The 27,991-nt window shown below is 41.5% G+C and overlaps 1 protein-coding gene and 1 long non-coding RNA gene across 4 annotated transcripts in view; one reads left to right on the top strand and one right to left on the bottom strand.

Moving 5' to 3' along the window:
• Positions 1 to 27,991, bottom strand: part of LOC146361395 (receptor tyrosine-protein kinase erbB-4-like) — a 363,843-nt gene that overhangs the window by 309,078 nt on the left and 26,774 nt on the right. The window lies entirely within an intron of this gene.
• LOC146361396 (uncharacterized) lies at positions 3,590 to 4,708 on the top strand. Its single transcript, XR_014799505.1, has 2 exons — positions 3,590 to 4,486; positions 4,572 to 4,708. It is a non-coding gene; the product is annotated as an uncharacterized LOC146361396 (long non-coding RNA).

Here is a 27,991-nt window from a genome sequence, read left to right on the forward strand (position 1 = left end):
TATTCACTAGTTTAGTTCAGTGTCACTCGAATCTTGGAACACGAGTCTCTACTAGAAGCGATCGAAAGGAAGTAAAACTCATAGGGAGGTTTCAGCAGAACAGATGAAACATCATTAAGAGCTGCCTGCTTTCATGTCCCCGTTTGAACTCGCGTTGTCTTTTGTCTTTGGATTTCCAACGGTTGCCCACCTGGTCCACTTTGAGTGGCGTGTAAACGAGGTGTCGATTGGCTGTTGGCCTCCCCCGCCCCGTTCCTCCAGGTCAGTTGCTTTCCTTGTGTTTGCTGTGCAGGTCTCCAAAGTGCACAATGCAACTGTCACCTGAGTCTCTCGTTATCTCAACTGGTACAAACTGAGCTTCACAGTCAAAAACACCCCCAGTTGGGAGCTGAGTCCCGACCACATCCACACCACCTCTACTGTTTCTATTTTACTTTTACATTTATTGAATTTGTTTTCATATTATTATATTTAAAATTGAACTAAATCCTCTGTTAGCTAGAGAAGAAATTTTTTTCCCAAGTTCTACTTATAACAATTACTTCAGTACTGACCATAATAACCATGAGTGCAATTTTTTTCCATTACCCAGCAGCCTTACTTCTTACACCTTTTGAATTGATAATGGCTGGAATTCAGGTGAAAAAGAGTTGTCTAGACGCTCACTAGGCAACACTCTTAAACAAAGACAAGCAGAGAAAGCTCCCTTCAAATCTATTAAGCTCAGAGGATAATCCATCCTATCCAGCAGTGGCTACAGACCACACTAGAGTTCATGAAAAAAGAGAGAGAAAACAGGAAAAGCCACAGCCTCACCTCCTTTCTTTGCTCTATTCCTTTCAGCCCGTGCCAAGTGTAACTGCAAGCAAGCAAATAAAAATTTCAGCAATGGATTAATAATTTATTTGCCCGGTATCGACTCTTATTCCATTGTGTTCTTGCAGCTCATTAGAAGCTGGTTGGCTTGGAACAGTAATTGGTCAATAGGGGTGATAGATGACCGCCATACATGAGCTCCTGAAATCCTAGGGCCCCAGAGAATGGGGATAGCTCTAATTGCAACTCCTTTTTACCTCAGGTAGGATACAAGATTGCTTTGGGGAAGTTTCCGTAAGCGCCATACCCTGTAGGAGCACCAGGCATTCGTTTTTATGAAGTCCGGAGTTGGCTTCATGAAACCTGCGTTGATCCATGTTGTAGAAGGAAGGGATACATTGTACATTTTCCATCTACAACATGGAATACATGGATTGGCGTGATTGTCTTCTTAGATGAGAAATTTAACCTGCGGGCGTGATTCTAATTTTAAGACTTTTCCCTTTCTGAGCTTCACATCTCTCTCTCTCTCTCCAGGGTCGACGATATTCTGCCAAATAATAATAATAAAAATGTTGTCAGCACCACTGCAATGGAAATCAATGAGGAAACCTTGAACAGCCTCATGTTTCCTCGAACACACCTGAGTCCGAGAGGAATAACAAGCAGCTACAAACAGACCGCGCGGGGAAGGAACTACACGTCATATATCGCGAGGGAAAAGCGTAGAAGAAAACAAGCTTTTCCATATACGGCTAATGAGTACTTGCAGACAAAACATTCCCAGCCAGACATCTCGGAAGGCTGAGGGAAAACAACCCAATGCACACATGTAAGTATGCGCAAACACGCACCTACGCCTACACTCTCCAGGAGATGACACGGACAAGTACTTACTGCTCTGTTCGATCTATAAATTCCTCCCACTGAGCTGTGAGTTCTCCTGCCACAATGTTCTCCTCTGTCATCCATCATGTCTCCACCCTCCCCTTTTGTCCCTCACCTCTTGTCCTCTAACACCAACCCAAGAGAGGTTGTACAATGCGTGTATGTATGTTTGAGAGTGCAGTGGCAGTTGGACTACTTACGTATCCTACTGGTCTTGCAGGCCTACCGCCACACACACTTCTCACTGTCAGGGCATTAATGCCACCTCGATCCCTAAACAGATGTGTGCGTGCACTATCCTACCACCTCGGGTCACAGCCCCATGCCCAGCAGGAGCTGCCAGAGGGCAAGCTTTTGTCCAGACAGAGAGACCCAAGGTGGACAAAGAGCGGGCCAAACCCACAGAGTACTCTGACTATCCGTCTTTTTAATGGCTCTGTCACATTTTGTAATAGATTTTAATTCAGTTACGTGCCAAAAGAATGGAAAATGAGGCCTTTGTGATCTGACAACGGCCCCAACAGGGGGAAATGGCCACAGTCCAAAAACAGTGGATGAAAGGCATGAGGGAAGCGGATCACATGATTCCCACCAACAGCCAGCATTAAGGTTATCGAGGTGAAAAAAGCTTAAATTTCTCAGATGGAATAATTGCATTAAAATATAGAGTTTGACCTTAAACATTAATTAAGTTGCTATTAATTTAGCAATGTGACATTTCTATTACCATAACCAAATCCCAAATAACTCCCTTTTCAAGTTTGTGCTGTAGGGAAACATACAGTGGGCATGGTGAGCTTTATATAGCGCCAGTTTACAATAGTTATCATCTCAAGTCTTTTTGTATTATCACGTAAAGATCTAAAATATTACAGAGAGAACCCCAGCAGTCTGCCGATCATCTATAAGCAAGCACTTAGTGACTGTTTAGAAGAACTCCCTTTTAAGAGGTAAAGACCTCATGGCTTAAGGAGGGGCAGCTAACTATCACAACCTGTTGAGGAGTGAAGGGAACGAAAGCAGAGGAAAGAAAAGACAAGGGGAATTTTTTCCATTTAAATATCTGCGACTGACTAGAGATTTCCCACAACAGCATAAAACACCCGCTCCTCAAACCAGAGAAAGCTAATAACGTGTTCACAGATCATCATCCAAGGACTCAAGCTGGTTTTCATGCAGTAATGCTGCCATCCCACTCGAATTCTCAGGATCAGCGTGGCCCGAGAACGAGGTGAGAGTAAACACTGGAAACAAGGAAAACAATAGCAGTAAAATGTCTTCTGTCGTGGGATCTTCAGAAGGTATTTGGAACCATAAATGGCTCAAAATACCTGTGCATGACATTTTTAAAAGATTTCAACGAAAGCAAGACTGAGGTCGTTGTGTTCAGACCTAGTGGTGTTTGTGTTGTGTGTTAATCTCTTGGACCCGGGTCCCCTGCAGTCCTATGTGAAACCAACGGTGACTAACACTGGTGTCAAACTGGACTGGATTTTATACTACATAAGCAGACTATCTGTTATTAAAGCTAGTTTTTATCATTTGAGACTTTTAAAAAATTTTGAACGTCTTATTCATGCTTTCACGCACCTGGACTACTTTAATATGCTCAATAGCGGCCTTAGCAAAGCTGCACTTAATCGCTTACAGTCAGTCCAAAGTGCTGCAGCTTGTCTTTTAACCTGAACCTGCACATTTCCCCCGTCCTGACTCGGTCCCTGTTCAGTTCATTTAAGGGTTTTATTATTTGTTTTAGAAACTTTTAATGGATCAGCACCACCACACATAACTGAGCTCCTAACTCCATATGTTCTCTCACGATCGCTGCGGTCCATGAACCAGCTGCTCAGCTTACCTCCCTGCCCATGTTAGGATGGCTCCGTCATCACCTGTTTTTAAAAGAAGTCTTAAAACTTACCTTTATTCTTTTTCTTGTAAAAACACCGAATGGGAGCTCATAATTTCATTTTTGAGATAAACTCATTTTTGTGCAGCAAAAACAGAAATAGATATTATTGTGCACAAATTGCAAAAAAACAGCATGGGCATCGAAATAAACTATTACCAATAGTGCAATCAGTGTTTTTTCTTTCTTTCATTGAATAATCCTGACCAAAACAAAATACAAACATCACAGTTTTTAATGTAACATATTTAAAACAAATTTAAACTCTCTGCATGCCTTTAAAATAGTTTGTATGCATCTATAATTATGCAGTTCTTGCCACCTTCCTTACCGGCTTGCCTGCAGACGACAACTCAAACTGAAAGCTTCTGACTAAACATGACCAAACAAAAGTGACATCACAAAGTAAGATTATTGGGAACGGTTTTTTTTTTCTTCTTCACTGTAATGTAACAGGTTGTCATCTACTGAATGTCACCTTCTCTTCAGTGCTTTCCTCCCTGGTGTGTGTTTGTGTGCTGCACTCTGCTCTATGTGCGTCCGTTTTCCTGTGATGCACTGCGAGTGGTGAAATAGAGAGCAAAGGTGTCACGGCCCGTAGCTCGGCATCCAGGGAGCCGTGGGAGGCTGCGGTGGCCACACCCTCGGGCTGGGCCGCCTCCAAATCACCTGCGTCTCATCTGAGGCAATCACCGGAGGACTACTTCAGCCAGCTCTGACGGCTTCTCCTCGCCAGTCTGTAAGTCTCCTCCCAGTGTGATCAGCATTCGGCGTGGAAGCCTGTGGCCTGCCTGTCATCCTGCCTGACTGCCTCCCTCCCTAGGATTCCCTTCACAGGCACCTCTCCCCTCCAAGCTCCACGGTCCTGCTCTACCTGTAAGCCTCGGCAACTTATGAAGTCTAGCTGTTCATTTCTTGACGATCTGCATGATGTTAACTGTGTCTCCCCTTTCTGTTGCAGTTTCCCCACGGTCCCGATTACGGTGCTCCTGGGCTCCACACTCCTCGTTTCCCCGCGTGGCATGAGCCTTAGTTTTTCGTTTCCTTAACGTTGTTAAAAGATTCTTCAGTTCAATAAAAACATGTACATAGTTCTGAGCTGCGGTGTGCTGAGTCTGCTTTGGGGTCCTGTTACCTGAACACTCTGTGTTCTCTGACAAAAGGAGAGATTTTAGCTTAACGATCCTTCAAAGTGCTTCAGTGTTGCTAATGTTTGTTGCTGGTTGACTTATTTCACAGGTTCTTGGTGCTTATGTGAGGTACTGTCATTATGACACCGTATTCCAAGTCTAAAGTTGACTGTTTTGCGTGTAGTGACTGCTTTCAGCATAAAGAAAAACCCATGTTAAACCATTTAAAAACTTGTTAAAAAAAACCTTTATATTCTATGGAGATGGTCTTAACTTTTTTTAAGTATTCTTTTCTGAAAAAAGTTCAGAGTTTAGACTCTCTGCAGCTGAATATACCGACTTGCTGGCTCTCCACTCTTGGCTGTCTGAGTTGCTGACTCACCTCTGCCTTCAGGCGCTGTACCAACCAGCCAGCCAGCCAGTCAGCCAGCAGGCTGTCCAGCCAACCAGCCAGCTCTGTTGACAAATTGATATCTGATCTGTGCTGCAATTGGCGGAGGAACAGACTTTTCCAGTGTTTCGGCTGTCCACTGCCAACTCCAAACAGCTGAGGGATTAGCTACAGGCCCTGTGAGGGTGAACTTGTATTGTTTATTGATGGGGTGAGGCAAGCAGCAAGCACTACGCACCAAATCAGACTAATGGGAGACAAGTCTGTAATGTGTAGTGGGGAGAAGAGGTATCGGTATGTTTTTGGCAGGGGTCAGTGATTATCCATGTGTGTGCTGAAAAATATGCAAGTGAAATGTGCGACTGGGTATCTGTGTGTGTGTGTGTCCTCAGGGCAGCCAGCTGGGTACTGGAATGCAATGGATGTGGCAGGCCTGCTATTCTGGGTGCTTTCTCCTGGTGTGTGTGTGTGTGTGTGTGTGTCATCAGCACAGCACAAGAGGTTCTGCTATTTCAAGGGGAATCCAGATTCCAGGCATTCGTGTTTGTGTGTACATTTTATTTGCGTGTCAGGTGAGGGTTAAGGTCACTGAGTCGCATTAAATCTCCACTACAAAAAATACCAATATTGACACACTTTATCTTGTACTGTAAGCCAGTTTCACTACACATGGATGTCTCGACTAATATCAGATAGATTGCTCTAAAATGCTATGTATTTATGCTCGCATTGTGCAGGCGGAGAAATAAACTGGCCATCAGAGATTGGCCGAGTGAGTAGTGGGTTGCTTGTTGGGATGATTACTGGCCAGCTTTCTTGTGGTTTTACTTTATTTATTTAGTTATCTGAATTCCTGAGAATTGGGTAAATAATTAACTTTTGAAAATGTGCAGACAGACACACACTCGGCAAATACAAATGCCGACTAATAAATGGTCAAGAAAACTTAATGCAAAGGTTTGTTATTACTTCACAGAGCATTTTTAATTTAGAATTATTTAAGGCATTTTTCAAATTGTCAAATTAAATAAGGATTATATTATTGCATTAACATACCAGGTGATCAAATAATGAGTTTACTGTATGTGCAAGCAGCCTCTAGGAGCCAAAATAATAATAATTATAATGCTGGTGTTTCAGGCAGTTTTTCTACTCCTAACCCAGTATGATGTAAGCTCCAGCTCCTTTTATCCAAGTAGCTGTCCAGATATTTTGTCTGCAAGGTGCAGCCAATTAGAGGAATGCTGGCTTAAAGGGCGGCAGCCTAAGCTGCTCTATTGCAACTCAAGAATCAAGTATGGACCTCTCCTTCAGTACCAGCAAACACAAGTTCAAACCCCCTACCCAACCCTTATTGAATAAGGAGTTAAGAAAATTAACAGATGGACGAGTGGATGTTTAAGAGGCAAAAGAAATTCTTTGGCCCTGTTTCAATTTTTTTTCCTTTTCCGTCTTTTCTTTTTGCAGTGTATAGCTCAGGATGATCTTTCCAGTGAATCACGCCCCCCCCCCCCCCCCCCCCCCCCCGCCTTCCAAAAATATCCACAGTCCTCTTGTTGTCACACACACAAACACAAATTCACCATGGCTGCGGAAACCACCACAAACATTCTCGTAATGGCTCTCCCCACCTCACACCTTTCCGTAATCCAGGCTGCCCTATTTTCTACTGCAATTTTCCCAGCACCAGGCGGTACCTCCCCGCACTGGTCCTATCTGTCAGAATGAAATTTGATAGACTCTTGAGTGATATGTCATCTCATTTCGGTCTCTGAGTCTCCAGGACCGACCCCAAGTCTCTTTTCTCAGTCTGTGTCTGCAGCTGTCAGTGTGAGAGTTTTTTGGAAGAAATTATCCTTTAAAAAGGAATAAACCCGAAACTTACCTATCAGTACTTCAAAAGCAAACATGAGTCACTCCTCGAGGAAGTGTTTCGCAAGCAAAGACCCTAAGATGACTCACAACTTCAAGATTTCGTCTTCCTTTCATGCCAGCAATCATTTTGTGCGAGCAGGTGTCCACTGTGTTCAAAGGGCCTCGTTTAGAGGTAAACTCTTTAAAAATACATCAAGAATTACCTTCACAAGCCATTACACCTGTTTGTCTAGCAAATCAAGACAAAATGTGAAATATACCAGGCAAAAGACTGGAGGATGTTCTTAAAAGTGTGAGTAAAAAAAGGAATCGTTTGAACGTAGATGCTCTGCACTCAAATCTAGAAGGATGCAGCTGAATTTCAAGGACTTTTCCAGAATCAAGATAATGCCCTGACAAAAACAACCTGGCGGAAGGCTCCATTCTCCATGACACGGGAGCAAGCGAGGTATCGATCGGTGAGTTCACGCAAACATGTGTCGCGCATTTACAAGACCTTGACCAGGGCCCGTGTCCATGACAGGCAATTCCATTACTCACAGTTGGGGTGAAAGGTTGCCAACAATCAATACGTGGAGGATGGAGACACAAAGATAGACACTCGGATAAAAAGAACTCACCATGCTCTTTTGCTCTGACCCTTCCACAACAGAGTTTTAGGAGGAAAAAAAACAACTAAATTTACCTTGAACTTGACAAACCAGAGGTTTGTGTACCATGTACACAGTCTTTCAATCAGACAAGGACAGCAGCAGTTGCACCATATTGTAAGCTGTTTCTGCAAATTGAGACCACAATCAACAGGGAAACCCACAATTTGCAATTAGGCCAAGCAGGGTACTCATACTTTACTAGTAATTGTTGACACTGTAGAAAGGATCAATATCTGTAATCAACAAAACAAACCACTCGTGCGATAATAATCAAAGAAGGTAATGACAAGTAACATTTAAAATCTCTTGTTTGGTGGGGAACTGGCGAGGGGTGCTGAACACGAGTGCTTGACTGATCAGACTAAAGATGCATTCGCTGAAGCAAAGATATCATCGTGTTGTTGCATCAGCTTACAAGTCCCTTGATTCATGACAATATTACTGTGTATGAGTCGCTGTAAAGACAAACAGTGGCGCTAGCATAAAGTATTAATTAGCCAACATCAAAGACTTTACAATCTACCCACTAAAGATGCACAGAAAGAATAAACCATCAATCTGCCACCTGCTAGCACTATATAAACCTAACTTCTCCCCTTTCTAAACTCCCGTAAAGCTTCAGGCTGACTCACCGTTTTTACTTGTTACGAGAAAAGTTTCACTGAAGAGAAGTTGTTCTCCAAATCTACAATGAAAAGGACAAGCAAGATTTCTCTGAAAGTGATCAGGTACAAAGACTGGACTGAAAGTTTAGAAAAACAGGGCTCAAGAGTACTTTAAATCATTACAAGACTGGCTCCTTGGAAAGAAAATACTTCTGAACACGTATACAACCGATTATTCATGATCTTTACTGTGCAACAAGTAAGATTATAAAATGAGACACACAAAGGGAGGAATAAATGTTTGGTATGTGCTAAACGTACAACTACAGTTAGATATTTTGAGAGTTTCCAAAGAATAAATCCAAATTTGATTAAAAGTGATAAATGAAAATGATACAAATAAATTTCATTCAAAACTACAAAAGCCACAGGAAACCCTACATTTTTATTTCTTTACAACACTATTTCCAATTCTTCGCTTTAAAATTTCCCAGCTATAAATTGTCACCTTGTATAAAGTACTATTTTTCTGCCAGCGTGACTGTGTAAACGTGCAAGATCAAAGTCCTGCTGGCATGTGGGGGAAATGCTGAATGAATGACTGGTTTAAGCTAAAAAAAAAAAGGTTACCATGATTTGCCGCTGAGTTATTTGAAGTCAGCTGGGCTCGCATGTATGACTGATCTACATTCATTCATGTGTGAAAGTACAAGTGTTTTGACACCATATTCCGCCCCGCTCACTTTGCCAGCATCAGAAGCATTTTAGCTTGAGTAATTTTTCAGCCCTCATCTGATGAAACGTCACATTGGATAGCGTGCGTACTTCCCTGGAAATAATCGTCATAATATATTTACACTTTTGGAGAGAACAATTATCATAAATTACAAAATTGCCGCCCGCCTCCTTCGGAGATACGCTCGGGTGCTCAGTGCTTGTGATAAAACAAATACACTCCCTGGGCTTTCTGTGCTTCGTGATGGAATATGAACAACAAGCGGCCCGTTTTTTTTTTTTTTCTGCCTTTGTTTTTTAATGAAGTGCTGGCTGTTCTGAATGGGGACTCAATGAGGCATGGAATGGGGCCTCTCCATCCCTCCCCTGCCTCTCTTTTTTGTCCCTTCCTCCCTCTTGTGTCTGTGCATTTGAACCTCTCGTACCCCTCATCTTTTAGAGAATTAGAATAAGGGCCATTACCTTCTGTCGGGGCCATGCTTAAAGCCGCAATGGATGGACTACCCGTATACTTTTTCTCCTTTTTCACTCACAAGAATCATACAAGCTCACCCTCACCAAAACACTGGTCCAGTTCCAAGATGTGTAGTCATTTCATCGACTGCATCACATAAATATCTTTCTAACTCATGTATGCGGTAGCTTTCAGACAGCTTTTAGCTCTGTTCCTAGGTCTTAGTGATATTAAGGAACCCACCTATATATTTACCCTCAATTCACGCTGGACTACAGACAGACCCCTAGCAACCTCCTGTCAATAGGGAAAAATGTTCAAAGACGCCGACGGTCACATTTACTCTCCAAGTTGTGATCAAACTTGTAATAGTAGCTCTTCCTTTTGAGATGCGTTGGTTGCAATAGTAGGTACAGCTTTTACTTTGAAGGTAAGTGGTCTCCATTGCTTGTTTCAGCTTTTTCAAGTTTCACAATAATTTCACTACCAGTTGGCGATCATTTTGCGAGCATTTGTAGAATAGATGCCATCTCCACTGCAAACTGCAGGTGACTGCTGCAACTTACCTACTAGCAACCAAAGTAATCTCAATAAGGTTTTTAGCACTGTATAACTCTCTTTGACTAATTTCACACTAGGAACTACCAGCAATCTCAAGAAACCACATACCAATAACTTGTGGTATACAGACTTTTTTCCTAGTGACCAGTATTTGCCAGGAGATCCAAAGACCAGTCTATGGGACTTAATGACTGGGGCTTAAAAACCAGTTTCACAGCGATTTTCAGCAAACTTTAGAAAACTCTTGCAACTGGTTGCTGAATCCCAATTTTTCCCTCCCAACCGATGGTTACCAACTGGTCTCCATGACTTAAAGTCTCTTGGTTGACAAACTTCCCCCCACTGTGTGGTCAAGCTGTCGAAAACGACAACAAGGGCAACCAAAACTTGGAAAAACTATGATACAAAAGTGACGATGCCAGACAGGAGACAGCTGAGTTGAACTCAATCAGGTATTAATAATGACGGAAAAAGAGCCAAGGCAGGAAGTAAAAACACGGCAAGGAAAAAACAGCAAAAAACTGAGAGAAAGACATGTATCCAAATACATATATAGAAAATGTGAAAATCAGCCAAACAAATGAAAAGAACCAAAGAAAAGTGAAAGCCAAAGCAGACTATGACAAAAGAGAAGTGGTGGCGACTGCAGCATTTTGACACTCTTGGCCACAGAGGTGCCATTGCTCCTCTCACGGAAACGTGTGATTTGTTTTTAATATGAACATTTGATTTAGCACACCAACATGCAAATGACTCATTTTGATGTCATTTATTTCTTCTGTCATATTACATGTTTACCAGAAAATAGCAAAACAAGTCCTTTCATACAGAGGGATGTATTCTCTTTGTATGTCCAGGTTTATCATTTTAAACTATAATGGGAGGACATGACAATGGTTATTATTACTAGCAAACTGGAAACTGATTTTTTAAACCTGTTGAATATTGTTTGCAAGCTTTTGTTAGAGCACGAAAACTAATTGAAGGAACTCGCAGTACCTGAAAACGCTGCTTGACAGAGTTAATGAGGTTTGAATAATTCATCAGTGTTGAGCACATACATGCTTAAATCCCCATGTTCCCAAAGGCATTATTCATGGGAAAATGGGGATAGATTTTAGTGAGAATTCCCAATCAATGCCAATCCCAGTATCTCAGTGCACAGCAATTAACTGAAACCCATATCCCACCATTTTTCCTTTAAAAACAACAACAACCACGAGTACATTTTTTAACATGAAATCAAACACCATCTTTCCAAGGATGATCAAAAGCTTTACTGGTTTCCTCTGACACCAGTATGGATACCTGGGCTCTTAAACAACTTCTTTAATTCTTAAAATTAAGATAAATTCCAGCCATGACAGCGGCACTGAAGTCCAACTGGCCCGTGTCACTTTAATTTCATACACAGCATGAAAACCGTTCAGCTACAGTCACTGATCGGACTTTCAAAAGGAAGCTGCGGGTATCGCCATTGCAGTGTCCAGCTGAAATTAAGCCTTCTTTACAAAACAAGAGACACAGATTAAAGAGGAAACCGTGGGGGAGCAAAAAAAGAAACTAGTGCATATCTTAGTTTCTGCAATACGCCGGGCTTCAAAGTGGAAATGTGTCGCAGTGAGAAAACGGGTTATCAGGCGTTCACAGAGACCATGTTTCGCCTGTCTCGTGTTCTCTCGCTCGCTCCATCTCCCTCCACCCATCTCTCATTCTCCTCCCATGGGTCATTTTCTCTAATCTGGATTCCCACTGTCTCCCACATTACTGACACTGCATCAATCACAGTTAAACAAACGCCCTTTACCGCGCCGACTGTCAGCTGATGTAGTGTGTGCACGGTAGAGCTGCCCGGGTTTCCCCGACCACCTCCTAACCCCTGTTTAATCCCTCAAAAATGCCCACACGGCTACGGAAATATTATTCTGCTCTGAACTGTGGGATAGCAGCACAGACAAGCTGAGGATTAGCATATATTTCAATCGCTCTCTTGTTTGAAATACAACAGCGGGTGAACGTGAGGGCAACTCGACGCCACTCCTGCCAACACTTTACTTTTTTTTGAAAAAGTTGAGAAAGGAAGCGGTGATCTGGAGTGCGGGAGTCGGAATACTGAGCGGTGCGACTACATTTCAAGAGCTTTTGGCTCTGTTGATGGAAGCGCACTTAAAGCTTAATTCAAAATGTTAAGTTTGTGATTGCCTGCTTTCGTCTGTGGCCTGCATGTTATTTCCTCTCATTAGATGCTGAGTTGTGTGGCCTTCAGCATCACTTTACTTTAAGGAATTTCTCCATTGGAGTGCAGGAGGGGTACAAGAGGAAATGTGGCTGAATCAATTTACCTTCAGCATATCTATTCTTGAGTTCAACTTAGCAAGCCTGAGAACTCTTTTTAATGGGTTGTAACACATGTTGACGATCTATCCCACCGCACCACACAAGAATTATAACACAGGGGAGGCTGAAAATGTTAAACTGTATAATAGAGGCTGACATTTCATTTAAATGCCACTGCAGGTTGGCAGATTATATGCATACGAGGTCAACCTTAATTTAGCAAAGGTTTTGAACCACATTTGTAAAGCAACTATGGTATTATATATGACTATATAATCACCCACTCTATATCAACTTTCAAGCCAGCGTCCACATGTCTCAGCCTACTTCATCTTCTTATGTAGATAGTTTGGAACAGTTGAAATCTTTAAAGAAACCAATAAATGGACTTTCTGGTTCTCTGGATTTATCAACTACAAAGTCAAATCCCAGTAACTACACTGTAAGTACTACAGAAATGATCGCATTTATTATGAACACAAGGTTTACATGATGACTTTTAAGAAATTTGGATACAAACACCAGCAAAAGTAAGGTGTATATTTCGGGTTTTTTCATCTCCTCTCAGAAAACAAACACGACATTATCATACTAATGAAAAGTTGCATTGTTGCAGTGGGAGTGCGTCTGCGAAGAGCATGCTGCTTTGATGTAAATGATGAACATGAAAGAAAACGTTTAGCCATTCATTACTGTCACGATCCTGGGTCTTATGACCCAGTGTTTTGAGTTTTAGTTCATTTTGATGTTTATAGTATGTTTAAGCTCATTAGGTCTCCTATGTTCATTTGCTTATTAGTTCCCCCTTGTGTTTCCAACCCATGTTAAGGCTCCCCTGCTCTTCATGTGTTTCATGTCTGTGTCTTACGTTGTCAAGTTCTGGTTGTCATGTCTGCGTCTCATTATGTTTCCTATTTTATTTTGAAGAGATCTTGTGTTTTTATATTATGGGTTATGTTTTGAGTCCTTTGTTGTACTGTTTCTTGTTTCCTTAGGTCTCAGTTATGGTTATCATAGGTTTAGTTCTTTGGCTTTGTAACATGGCTTCCCTGTGTTCCATGTTGTGTCTACTGTGACGTTTTTGTACCATGTTTCAGGTTCCTATATTCCGTCTCCCCAGCTGCTGTTAAGTTTACATGTCTAGAGTTCAGTCAGTATGTTTCCTGTTTTATTTTGAAGAGGTCTGGTGTTCCTGTGTTCATCGTGTTTAGTTTTACTCTTCCACTGTGATGTTATGTTCATGTGTCAGCTGTTTCTCCATGTGTTCCCACTTCCCTCATTATCCTCCTGTGTGTATTTAGTCCGTGTGCTCTCAGTCATTCTTTGTCAGGTCGTCTGCTCATCCATGTCACAACTTCAGGTATCTATGTCGGTTCACCATGTTTAAGGTTTTTTCATGTTTAGTTTTAGTTCACCCAGTTTAGGTTATTGTTTAGTTTCACCAATGCCCTTTTGTTTGTACCCTCTTTGCTAGCCTCAATAAACGGCTTGTTTTTTGTTAAATCCACGCCACGTTCAGTTTTTGGTCTGCGTTTGAGTCCTCTTTTGCAAACACATACAGTCTGCCCCAGCCAGACTGTGACAATTACATTCAATTTTGTCACCGTTAAATAATCAGTGCAGGTGACTGTTATCACACAGCAGGTGTTAATTATGAAACGGCAGGTGTTTGTTGCACGGTGATGGCCAGTGAGCAGTGTCTGTGCCAATCTGCCATATTGGAGGGGAATTTCTGGAACATCTGGATGATAAGAGTTTGCCAACTTAAACAGTAGCTAAAGACATATGGGCAGTTGGATGAATGGACATATTAACCATTGGTTATGGCTATTATATTATATTTACCTCCAAAGAGAAGCAAAAAAGCTATAACGTTGGAGATAGAGAAGTTTCAGCAAATTCAAGTATGTAAACATCTTCTAGATATTTAATTGAGTATACGACGAGATCCTTCATTAGCAGTTTGGACGGAAAGCATGGCAGAGCCATAATTTACAGCTTTAATCTATTTGCAGTCAGCTGAATAAGGAAAACAGCGCCTGAGCAATTTTGTTTAATTCAGTAGTGACCTTAAGAACAAATCACATTATTATAAGGAGTCATACTGTTGTTTACAGCAGCACAGATAATCAGGAAGTACAACATCGCGGCCTTGGAAGCCGCAGCTATGTAGCATAATACCGGTGGATTTTAATAAGGGGCGAAACCGAGTGTAAAGATGCAAAAACTAAACCCAAATGCAAACATAATTAGCATGACTAGCACAGCTGTGGCACCCTATCTAGCAGCAAAAGAAGACCATGAATTGTAATGTGTGGAATGAGTTTACCTTGAATGGTAAATAATAGAGTTCTGCATTCTGATTTAACTTCACAGCCCTGTCAGATGAACACGAATCCTCAGCGCCAGCCTCCCTAAAGTTACACTAACTTCAGACAAGTTTTGGACTTTCCACAACTATCAGTGTAATACTAGCAGCAGCTTCATTTTTCAGCATGACAATGATCCCAAACACACTGCCAATGCAGTAAAATCATACCTGGATAGAAAAAACACAGTGGGGGGATCAGTCATGGATTGGTCTCCCCAGAGCCCAGACCTCAACATCATTGAAGCAATGTGGGATCATGTTGACAGAGAACAGAACAAAAGGCAGAAACATCCAAAGAAGAGCTTTGAATGTCCTTCAAGAAGCCTGGAGATGACTTAAAGAAATGACAAGAAAGCTGCCTAAGAGAGTTCAGACTGTGCTGAAGCATAAAGGCAGTCACACCAAATATTGACTTTCAGGCTCTGTTTTTGCCTTATACAGTATACTTACTTTCCATGTATGTTTGCACGTTTCAGTAAATCACTGCATCTATTTCCCATTTACGTTACAAAACAAAGAAATGATGGGCGGCTCAAAACTTTTGCACACTACTGTAGCTTGATGTATGAATGCCTGGGATGATATAAAGGCAAAGCGATCCCCGAAGTATGTGATTTGGGCTTCAGCACAACAGCATGCCATTCTCTCCCACCCATATGTTGCTGCGCTTACTCCCTCCTGTTCCATCCATCTAATAATGGGAGGAGGATGAGAGAAAATGCCTCAGTGTCAATGGCCCAGCCGCTGAGATTCCATTATTACACCCATAAATCCTTCCAATACCCCCATCTCTCCCCCTCCTTTTTTTCCCTATTTCGCTCCCTCTCTTTCCGCCTCACACACAGGCAGCGGCCACATGTTTGGATGACAAAACTTGAAACGCTCACACTTGAGAGCGCTAACTTTAACGTCTTCTTGAAAAATAACCGTCTATCACAACGTCAGCACCCACACCTCGGCTCCCCCGAGGCAGCTCTAACTGCTGTCATTAAAGAGTGTGAGAGGATGTGCGCTGCAAGTGTGTGTGTGTGTGTGTACAGCTCGTCTTTAGCCACATTTTCACAGTTTATTTAGTATTTTTGTTTTTCCCAAAGGAGCACCTATATTTACATTTTAATGGCGCACACTTGAATGCGCGTGCATTTAAGTGTCGACAGTGAAGCCGGTAATGAAAGTCCATTCATCTCTTGGGCACCCCGTCAGCGGCCTCAGATTTACAAGCCTCCTCCATCACTTTCGGATGTGGAGCTCGACTGTTAATTCCTGACCTAATGGCACAAAGACAGACTCGTGGTGATAAAGAAGGACCCTCTGTGAACCCGATTAAACAGTGCGTGCTGGACCGTGAAAAACGAACCCGCCTGCATGCAATCCCACATGCGTTTGGCGGGGAGTGGGATTAAAGGAAAAGGGGGTAAAAAGTGGGAGAGCTGATGGCAAATCACCTCGCTCTCCCTGCTAACTGGGTTTTGTTGAGTGGCGTTAAGTTCAATAGCGTGATTAATTAGGTGCGAAGGGAGAGTGCGATACGGTCTGCAGCAGTGTGAGATGTGAGGACTTGCATTTCACAGATAGCACAAAAAGGAAGGCGCAGAGATGGATATGCAGGCACATTGCAGTTTATCCTTTGACTGCTGACTACTGTGACTTTCTCATATGGGGGTGGAAGTGATCATGGCACCTGCTCACCGTTCACATCAGCTCATCTGCCATGGGAAAAGCCAAAGAAAATGTAAAAAAAATTAATAAGGAAACTACATAAATAAATAAATAAATAAAAACTCGTCATGTGTTTGCTTCCTCAAATCTTCAGACCAAGTTGGTAAATCGTGGCGTTATAGTTTCGATGTTTTCTTGTGACTGTGCTGTGATTCATTTAACAACAACAAAGTCACAAAGCAAAGAAGTGATGCATTTGAAGTTCCCTGCTATCAGATATAAATTTACTGACTGGGGTTGATGTCTTAGATCTGCTTCAGAATGCATCTTAACTCATATTTTGCTTCTGTTTTACAAACGTTACCATTATTATTTGTTTTGTTTTGTTCCTCATAAAGTGTCAGCTCACCTAAAAATCAAAAGCTCATGGTTTTCCTCTGGCCTGAGTGGTGTGGCATGAGTGGGGATTATTGGGTTAAAAGGTATCTTAGGCCTAAAGCCAGAGTTTTTAGTGTCTACCACCGATAGAGGCAGAATGCGTTCACAGTTTCAGTTTAAAATAAAAATGGCCCGTAAGGTGAAAATTATTCTCATCTGAGTCAAAAAGTGTTCTGTACATAAACCTGTGGAGCAGTATGTTGGTAATGTTTGGTCCTCATTTGGAGCCAGATATGCTTTATACTTGTGGACTTAGACCAAGTTTAAATTATCAAGTTTAAAGCCAATATGTGCAAAAATTAACTGAGCATTCATTTCCATTTTGCCTAATTTGTTACACTTCATGACTTGTTCCTCTGGTGTGTGGTTTTAGGTTTCTTCTGGAGTCTAAGCAACATATCGGCAGGGCGATATATCGGTGGCAGTATATTGGTCGATATCAGCTATTTGACGATATAGCAGCATGTGTTTTTATAATGGTCGATAAATTAAAAGCTAAAAAGTAAAGAAGATCCTTCAATCATGTTATGGATGTTAATGTTGCACAGTTTTTCGCAGAGTCAATTTTTCCTTTTTTGCGACACAAAAAGAACAACCAGCTGATCTGAGCAAAGTAAACGAGTAATAAAACCAAATCATTTTTAAAGTTCATTATGATGTTATCTTACTGAGGACTTATAGCAAAGATAACATAAGAAATGATTGTTTACGCCATGTGTGGAAAAAAAATATCAGCCAATGTATCTGATTTTTAATATCAGCATTGGTATCAGTGTTAAAAATCTTATATAGGTTGGGCTATAGTTTTCTCAAGCCTGACTATATTAAATTTGCTTCATCGTCGGAGTGATTTATCAATCTAGACTATTTGGGTGTGGGTTAATGTTTACTTCCTGTCACTCTGTCATGAACACGAGCTTTGCAACATGGCAGGCGCAGTTCAGTAAGAAGATAAAAGCTCCTGTTTAATGCCAGTTAGTAGAATTTCTTGAGCATATGGGTCATGCTTTCCAATTTTTTTGCTATTATTTCTATTATATTCAAGAGAAGGGAGTACAGGTATCCAAAAAGAAACTGATTTGGGGAGAATTATCCTTTTACACACTGGGACATATTCAGGCTCATCCACCGATTACATTTCCTTTTTGCTCAGCGATATCGCATCTCACTGAAATGATAATATGCTGCTTATTAAACGACAACGTACGGAAATTGTAGCCGGTGTTAAAAATGAAAAGAAAATCAAATGGCAACATCACGTAAAACATCTGTTTTACCACATTTTACAACTCTCTTCAGTTCATTCAGCCTTGAAATGAATGAAGCCCCCCCCCTCCCCCCGCTCACCTTAAACACAAAGCTCCCATGAGCAAGGCACTGGAACAAGAACCACCGAAGTGTAACAGCTCAGTTGGCAGAATAAAAAAAGTTGTACTTGCTCAGGAGGAGCTTTGAAGTGTGTCTGCAACTGCATGGACACGAGGCAAAATTCTGCTGAAAAGGAGCACGGACGCTCAGTCAACCTGAAATATTATAGAAACACACACAGTAGCTCTGAGAATGAAAACAGACTATATAGAAACAGCCGTCTTTATGGTAGCGATCTGGGGCCCGAGCGTGCACTAATCTCTCAATGAGATGAAAACAAGCTGGTTTGCTTCTGTTCAATCTTTTAAACGAAACCTGTGACAAACAACACATCCAGGGCGTTGTTTTCTCAGTTGGGAATCTGCTGCTTCTTTGGAAAAGCCTGCACAAAATGAAAGTGATGGTAATTCCGGAAAACGAGCATCAGTCTCTGAGTGCGTTGCGTGACAACGCTGAAGAGCGAACTCTCTTTCACCTCCCCTTTTTTTCCCTAAGTCTGTCTCTTTCTGTTCCCCCCCTCCTCAAACTTCCCTCCCCTTTACTTCAGTGGGCACGTGCAGTGGATGGTCTCTAATTAATCCATAGCCATCAGTGGGGAGCGGTTTGCTTGTTTACTCTTATTGAAATTAGCAAGGCTTGCCTCCCCAGAGACACAGCGTCAGAAGCACAATTAGCTGGCACTGGACTAATTAGGACACGGCGCTAATGACACCTCCACGGCTGCATGGGTAAGCAAGGAATGCCAGGAAAGGAGGTGTGAGAAAAGAACGAGGGAGGAGAGCAGAAATGAGAAAAAATTAGGCTTCTCTTAGCGAAGTTTCCTGAAAACAGGGTTGAACGAGCACGATAAGCTCACAGTCAAGCTGATCTTAGGGTGGTGTCCCTGTGCACCCATCCTGGCAGATTCTTGCACACACACATACAAAGCACCAGCGGTGGATTTTGATAAGAAACAGCCTCCCACCTTCTCCCACAGGCTTTCTCAACACCTTGGCAGGCAGCTGGCCTCGCCGCCACTACTAGATGCCATTAGGCTGATTATCACCCCTGTCAATCACATGTTTCACCAAGCCCACCCTACCCCAAGGGGAGGCATGGGTGTCTAATTATCAAGGGGCCTGACCTCACAGAGGAAGTACAGAACATAAAGAAGCAAACAGAAGAAAGATCCAACACAGGAAGCAAAGCTGTGCGAGTCTAAAAGATTCCTAAAAAGGAAAGCATGTATTTTCTCACTAATTCACACTGCACAAAGGGTGAAAATGAAGCGATGAGAGTCAGGCGCCACGTATTACTGCGCGGGGAGGAAGGTCACCTGACAACAGTAAACAAGCTTTATGCAGTCAACACAGGCTTTGATCTCTGCACAATATGAAGACGGCAGCCCACCAGATTGGGGTTAACCTCATTAGAAAGAGAAGCCGTGACTGGTTCGGTAAAGAAAAATGACACGGATGACACCGGCAACCTCTAGCGAGAGTTAACAGAAACATCTGGATCAAAACGTGACCGTTTAACCGCGCCGAAATGATCGTTTTCTCTCGTGAAAAGACCCGAGAGAAAAGGAAAAAGACTATGCTGCTTTTTTCCCTCTCTAGTCGCCGTTTTGAAGCGTTCATCGAAGAAGGAAATTTCCCAGTGCCCACACCGCTGCTGATGTTGCCTTTCAAATTGTTAGGGATGATAAAAGCGGTCACAGGATTTCATCAGGGGAAAAAACACAGACTTCCCCCTCCCCCCCGACTTCATTCTGTCTTTCTTAAACTGCCGTCTTCATTTTCCTTTACCGTGACTCAGCATGGGGAATAGTGATTTCACACTACAAAGGCATAAGTCTTCAGTGAAAAAGAAGTTAACATTACAAGTAAAAAAGGATGAAACAGAAAATTCAAGGTCAAGGGGACCCATATAAATCTCCCGCTTAGTTTATGGGAGCAAAAAAGAAAAAAGAAACACTGCTGCGATGAGAGAAGCTCTGAATCAGTTTCTCAAGACTTTCCAGGACTTGGTCTTAGCTCTGATTCTCTGGTGAGACATTCCTTATTACAGCGGTATCAACAAAAATAGTACAAGATGATTGGGTAATAATGGCCAAGTCAAACTTGACAGTGACACTTGATTTTAAAGAAGTTTAATGTTGAACGTTTCATCCAGCCACTGTAATTCCACTGGTTTGAATGACAAATCTGGGCAGGGTTAAACATCGCTAGGCTTTGGATTTGGGAGAGGATGTTAGCTCAGAGTTTTGAGCTCTACTCAAGTGTTGCTGGTGCTTTATAGCAGCGGTCCCCAGCCTTTTTTTGCACCACGGACTGGTTTATGTCCGACAATATTTTCACGGACCGGCCTTTAAGGTGTTGTGGATAAATACAACAAAATCAAACCAGTACCGGTACCAAAAAAAAAGATTTATTCATAACACAAGGGAAAAGACCCAGGAAAACCAAGTTGACGATAAAAACGGTATAAAAAAAAATAACAATAAAAACCCTGAAAACCATAAATTTCACACTCGAGCCTCAACTCTTGTGGCCCGGTACCACTCCATGGCCCGGGGGTTGGGGACAGCTGTTCTATAGCGCTTTTCTACATAGCTGAGCACTCAAAGCACTCTTACTAGAAGTGTCATTTCTAACATTCATAAACCTACACTTGGGAATCAGTATCCACGGTTGCTTTGGATTTGCAGACTCTGACGTCAAGGTGGAGCATTGGTTAATGGTCATCATGTGACTGATGCAACACTTATGCACACATTAAAAAACCAATGTGCCTGTATAACAACACTGGTACACTGGCAACCCTTCTATTTAAATGGATGGACTTAACTCTACCCATAAAAAAAAATAGAGATGGCACGATACCACTTTTTTATGTCCGATACCGATATCATAACTTTGGATATCGGCCGATACCGATATCAATCCGATATAGTGTTTTTTAATCAATAAAACTGTTTTTTTTAATATCTTGCTAATTTTTGTATAAGTTCATACTCAAGTTAAAAAAACAAAACAAAACACTAAAGCTATTCTGTTATACCTGTATGCAAAAAATACACTGCACCCAAAATATTTCATAGTTCAGCAATACTGATCAATCTAATAAACTTAAACCTACTCCATCCTGGTATTTTAAAGAGTAAGCAACCTAACTAATAGGGCTCTAAAACTCCCAGCAAAAAATTAAAAATTAAAAAATAAGGAACCACCCACCCTCCACCTCAATTGACGTAATCAACTTTAATTTGATGCAGTGTGAAAAAAAATGCCCAGAAATCAATTATTTTTCAAGAAAATTAAATAGATTCAACATCTTTCTTCAACAGAACTGCAGACTGCACAGATGGTACCTTCCCAAAGGAAAAATTACTATAGCTTACTAGGGTATTAGACTTAATAGTTACTATATACAGTAATATCTACATTTATATACTATACATTTTACATCAGATTAAAACTTTGGGTGTAAAATTCGGATAATTATTTATTAAAAGCTAGACATTTTAAATGAGAATAAGAAAGAAAAGTATGTCTTTGTGCCCCCTTTTCCCTGCTCATGCCCTATCGGCCCCCCTGGCTAAACTTTGCTAGATCCGCCCCTGCACAGTTACCAGCCGTCAGCTACGTAGAAAAAGATCCTGGTGTAGAAAGTAATATTAAATAAATTCTAACAACAGCTTATCAAGCTTAAACGTGCTGCTGTTGTTCAGCCGCTGGTTTCCTCTTTCTGGTGCGAAGTGGGCCAAAAACAAACAAGAGAGACGGACTCGCGACAGAAAAGCCGATCAGCTGATCATTGATCAGTTTCACGATTGAAGTAGCAGCAGGAGAGGGAGGGAGAGGCAGTCGCTCCATATATTGGTTGTTAAGCTTAACGCGGGAATGCTTTATAAACATTCAGAGATGAACTTACACATTTGCTTTACTTCTCTCTGGGATAACTTCCTCGGAGATGAAATGCCGGATTGGTAGCGAGGCTCCAAATACACACAGCCACTCTATCACGTGAGCATACTGCTGCGACGTGCTACGGTTATGAGCCGAGTTACGCCATGTCGCAAGTCGGATTATATTTTTTATTTCTCTCCGATATCCGATCCAGTAATTTACGTCAGTATCGGACCGATCCGATATCTCTAAAAAAACCCCCAATCAAATCCTTGACGGTGGGATTAATGTGGCTGCATTATCACATGGTCTCAGTGTCAGCCTACATCAGCTGATGGTTCAGCCAGTGTCCTGGTAAGCTTCTAATAAGCAAAATTAAATGAGCCCAAACTTACCGTGCATCTCCAAGCTGCTTTGCAACCCACCCCCACCACAGCGCCTTCTTTTCATGCCATCTGAATTTCTGTTTTGATTGATGCCTGCTGTGCTCTGCACTGGGAGCGGGCTGCTGCTTTTCCCCCACCTCTATCTTTGAGCAAATCCCTGCATGCGAATACTGCAGACAGAAATTATAATACAGTGTTGTCCGTAGGCCTAGCAGTCCAGCTGAAATGACTGTAGTTCCTGATGTGGTCGACCAAGGCAAGAACTACTTCAGTTGAGAGCAATCCCAAAGTTTTAAAAGGCTTTTTGTTTTCCAAATAATATCTTACTTGAAATCATTTCTGAGCAAGACATTATTAAAATACTCTATTCCCCTGGTAATTTCAAAGTAGTTCAACATTAAACTCTGAAGCTGTGCTGTTGTTAGGCTCAAAACCAACTTCTGAGAAGAAGAAAAAACCTGTTGAAATTCAATGGTCTCTCAAGGTGGTTGATTTAAATAATGTAATGAACAAAAAAGGATATTTAGTCATACTTGGTGAATAAGGAATGCACTCACAGCACTGGAAGGCAGTTTGAATAAAAGGGTTCACCAAATGGCATACAAACAATTGGGGCTTCACAGGCCACCATGAAAACCTTTTAAAATACAGGTCCTTGAAAATGCAAAGACAAATCTCACACCTTTTAATGTTAAAAAAGAAAAAAACCTGAGTGCTTCTCAAAACCATTTAGCACCCAGACGGAAAGAAGGTGCCTCTTGTGTACACTCTAACCTTCGACTTTATCAAAGAAAATGTGTTTTATTTTTATTCCCTCACTTTAATGCTTGTCGATGCAACTGGAGGAGATTGTTTGGACCTTTACCAGTGCCGGCCAGCGCAAGCTTGGCTCAGCCGGTAGCTGCAGTGTGAACGTGAACGGCGGCGGCAGCCAAGCGGCAGATGGAATCAGGCGTGAAAGACTCGGCCGCAAAATAGCAAAGTGAGGTTGAGGACGGTGGCAAAAATACCGATGGCAGACCGAGGAGGACGGAGAGGTCACAGACGGTGTCAAACTGTCCTAATTTGAGGTCAAGTCGGTGCGTGCAGCTTGGATTTTGACACACTAACTGCATGTGGTTACATATCTTTAATAAAAATCTGTCAAGCTTTTATTTGTTCCATTGAGGTTGTTCGTACCAGCATTTGAGTGTGTATTTGTGTGTGTGTTAGTGTGTCCCAGGCGGTTTTCCAAGCAGCCAGGTCTGTTCCTGTGTGAGGCTGATGAATGAGGCCTCGGAACAGCCTGGACACTCCCATTTAACACAGCATGAAGCTACAAACTGCCACCATAGCAGACAGCAGCAGCATGGGAATAAATGCACACACACACACACACACACACACACACACACACACTGAACACAAAATAGCTGCGGGCACGGACATGCCCTCAAACTAACAAAACAAGACTGTTCAGGCTGTAAAAAACACGACAGCCCGGGGTGATTGTGCATATCCTTAAACTTGACCCATGTTAACATTTTCAGGATGAGTGGCCTCTTGTTGTCATGTAAACAAGGACTGCCCTCGTTGAGTAGCACGGCAGCATCATGATATTGTTACATTGCTGTAAATCCTATTGTAAGTGACAATACTTACGTTTCTGTGAACAACATCAGTCCAATCAGTCAAATGAGAGGCTTGGAAGGATAAAGCTGTCACAAGAAATTGTAGTAGTTTTTTGTTTTTCTACAGAAACTGCTGCTTAGCACTTTGCGCATTCGCCTAACAATCGAAAGATCACCGGTTCAAATCCAGAAGGAGACAGAAGTCCTACGTCAAGATGCTGAGCTATCTTCTGTAGCCACCCTTTGTGATTGAAGAAGCAGCTAAAAAAGGGCAAATGTCAAATGCACTACATTGTCAAAAGCATTCACTCATCTGCCTTCACTAACATTTGAACTTGAGTGACATCCGATTCTTAATCCAGTGGATTTAATCATGTGGGTCCACCCTTTGCAGATATAACAGCTTCAACTCTTCTGGGAAGGCTTTCCACAAAGTTTAAGAGTGTTTATGGGAATTTTTGATCATTCTACCACAGGCACGTTTGTGAGGTGAGACACTGATGTTGGAGAAGAAGGCCTGGCTCACAGTCTAATAATTCACCCCAAAGGTGTACTATTGGGTCAGGACTGTGTGCAGGCCAGTCAAGTTCTTCTACACCAAACTCACTCATCCATGTCATTATGGACCTTGCTTTGTTCACTGGTGTGCAGTCTTGTTGGAACAGAAACGGAGCATCAACAAACTGTTTCCACAAAGTTAGAAGCATGAAATTGTCCAAAATATCTTGGTATGCTGAGGCATTAAGAGTTCCTTTTACTGGAAGTAAGGGGCCGAGTTCAACTCCTGGAAAACAACCCCACACCATAATCCCCCCTCCACCAAACTTTACACTTGACACAGTGCAATCAGACAAGTACTGTTCTCTTGGCAACCACCAAACCCAGATAAGCGCTCTAGAGTCCAGTGACGTCTCTTTGTGAACTGTTCTTCAGCTAATCTGAACTCCACATAAAGATGTGAAGTCTGTAGCAATTGACTCTACCGAAAGTTTGTCACCTCTGCACACTATGTTTCTCAGCATCCACCGACCCCTCTCAGTGGTTTTATGTGGCCTACCACTTTGTTACTGAGTTGCTGTCATTCCCATTCGCTTCCACACCTGAATTCAATGATTTTGGATGGGTGAGTGAATACTTTGGGCAATATAGCATAGATTAGTCTTAGCAAAGAAATAGCAAGCTGCTCAGGAACTGGAGAAGTCCAACAAAAAGCTACAGTGATGTCTCGGTCTTAATGTTAATACTGTACTCAGGTATGTGTCAGAGCAGCAGAGGTGGGAGTACTTCATTACTATATTTAAGTAGAATTTTCTGGTACTCCCTAAATTTATATTTTCATAACAGGCTCATTACTTCAGGATTAACACATTTGAGGGTGGTTATTACATATTGTGCATCGCAATGCGCTTTTCTAACATGAAACTGATTTGAACCTAAACAGAGGGAACAATAACATATACGAGATAAAGTGGAGAAGAGTTGGGAAAAATGAGGAAGAAGGTAAATACAAAAAGTGAATAGTAACAAAATACTGGCCAGCCTCACCCTGCTAAACCACCTCTGGATTCTTTGTCCACCCTCCTCTGATCCCTCCATTTTTTAATTTATTGTTTATCTGTTTATTTATCTGACTCTTCTAGTGCTATTATTATTTTCTCGCATTGATATTTTCTGATTCCTTTTCCCTGCTTACAATAGACCAAGACTAAGTGTTTATGTGTTACTTAATTCACTGTTGATCCATCCAAATACATGCTTGTATAATTTTAACTAAGGAGAGAAACAGTACTTCATGCTTTTCTACTTTATATGAGCACTCATAGTACTTTCTTAATACAAGCCTCATTCACACAAGTACCTTTTTTCTGTGCCTAAGCACTAAAGTTATGCTCACACACCCATACAGATGCACCAGGAGAAGCTCAGGACTTGTTGCCTAAGGATACTTCAGCCATGGATTGAACCACCAATCCTTACGACGAGCCAATCTCCCACCTGAACCACAGCTACTTATTTGCATACTCATACATACACTCGGATGTTCTGTATCGTGCTTCTCTTCCTTGTTTTAATGTCATCACTTATGTATGTCTGTTTTTTTGTCAATTAAAAAAAGATTCATCATTGGTGTTTATTGCACACAACCAATACTGTATATAAGACATACAGATGAAAGAGACAAAAAACACATGATTAATGTAGCATTTATTGCAGTTTACTGAGGGATTCAAATAGGCTAGAATGATCCAGTATGGTGTTGAACGTGCAGAAGTTAATAAGTTGTGATCCTTGTTTTCAGCTTCTAGCTAGCACTGCTGAAGAGCAAGTGTAAATGGAGTAATGTCTTTTTTTGTTTTAAATTGGCAGCTAATTTTAAATACAACTTTTCAAACCGTTTAACAAAAATCAGCAAACACAAAAACAGTTTCTGTGCAGCTTGTCACACATCTGCTAGCTCAGCTAAAGGTGCAGTTCTTCCCAGGGAGATAAAAGAAGAGCTAATGTGTGATAAGTTCACTCTCAGAGATGGAGATAGATGTAAGAACGAGAGGAGAGGATACTTAATACTATTTTATCATTATATTAATATAACATGAGGTTCAGTTAGCTTAGAACAAAGAGCTACTTTTTACTTTTAATGCTTTCAGTACAGTCTGTATTTTTTCAGTTTTACTTGAGTAAAAAGTTTAATCAGTACATGAACTTCTACTCATCTTTTTTTGTTGTTTTTTTTTAAACTCAAGTATCTCTATTTCTAGTTAAGTGACAAATGTTTGACACCTCTGCAGAGCAGGAATGAGAAATAAAAAAGAAGCTGCAGAGCAATGAAGAGCAGTCCTCGATGATTGTTTTTTTTAATGACATGACAAGTCCTATCTTGAATTACACATATCTAAGAAAAAAAAAGTCAAATAACCAATTTTAGAAAACACATACAAACACAAGATGTCACATCCATTATGGTACCAGGTTTTTACTCAGTGTGTTAGCTCCTTTTCTTGGATAAACAGATTGAGGTAAACCACAATTTTTACAACAGCTCAGATTCCATCACAATCTACAGGTCATTGAAATGTGTGGAGAACAGAAAGAAAGTGATGTATTTTAGAGACAAAATTACTAAAAATTAAAATCAACTAAGAACGTGACCAGTAATCTACGACACACGTGGGCTAAATACAGTCCAAGGACCTTCTCAATTGCAGCTGACATCTTTTAAAAAACACCAAACGTACAAAAGAATAAATCAATAAGAGCTGACATGAATAAATCATGCTAAATATACTGACAATGATGGAGTAAGTGTCTGCCGTCTCTCCACTGAGTTTCTTACCCTGTATATGGATTTAAACTCAATTGTCTTAAACAGCAGACTCCAATGGTCGCTGGTTCTGTTCTGCAGCCTCAGTAAGCTAACAGCAGCAGATGAACCAGTTATCACCGAGCTGTACAGGAACCCTCCACTGAACTACTGTAATGCACTGTATACTGGAGTTAGCCAATCATCTTTTACCCATTTACAATTAGTCCAAAATGCTGCAGCCAGATTACTGAATGGAACAAACAAAGAAAGATCACATCACTCCGGTGTTAGCAGTCGTGCACTGGGTGGAGTACACAATCCAGACTAAAGGTACGAAACACTTTGATTATAAATGTGCTGTATAAATAAAATTTACTTACATACTTACTTAGACTGCATCCACATGTACACGGGTATTTTTGAAAACTGAGATTTTCCGTTTCCGTTTAAAAAAAAAAATCCCCTCCACACAAAATAGCAAAAACGAAGGAAAATGCTGCTAGGAACATGCCAAAGCAACAGGTGGCGATCTATTCCTAACGTTGGCCAATCAGAAGTCTGCAAGCCTGGGTGGGAAAGAGTAAACAAAGATGGCAAAGAAACAAACACTGCAG

This window comes from Perissodus microlepis, chromosome 23, assembly GCF_051167445.1.
Source record: "Perissodus microlepis isolate ML-2025 ecotype Zambia chromosome 23, ASM5116744v1, whole genome shotgun sequence".
Lineage (NCBI taxonomy): Eukaryota > Metazoa > Chordata > Actinopteri > Cichliformes > Cichlidae > Perissodus > Perissodus microlepis.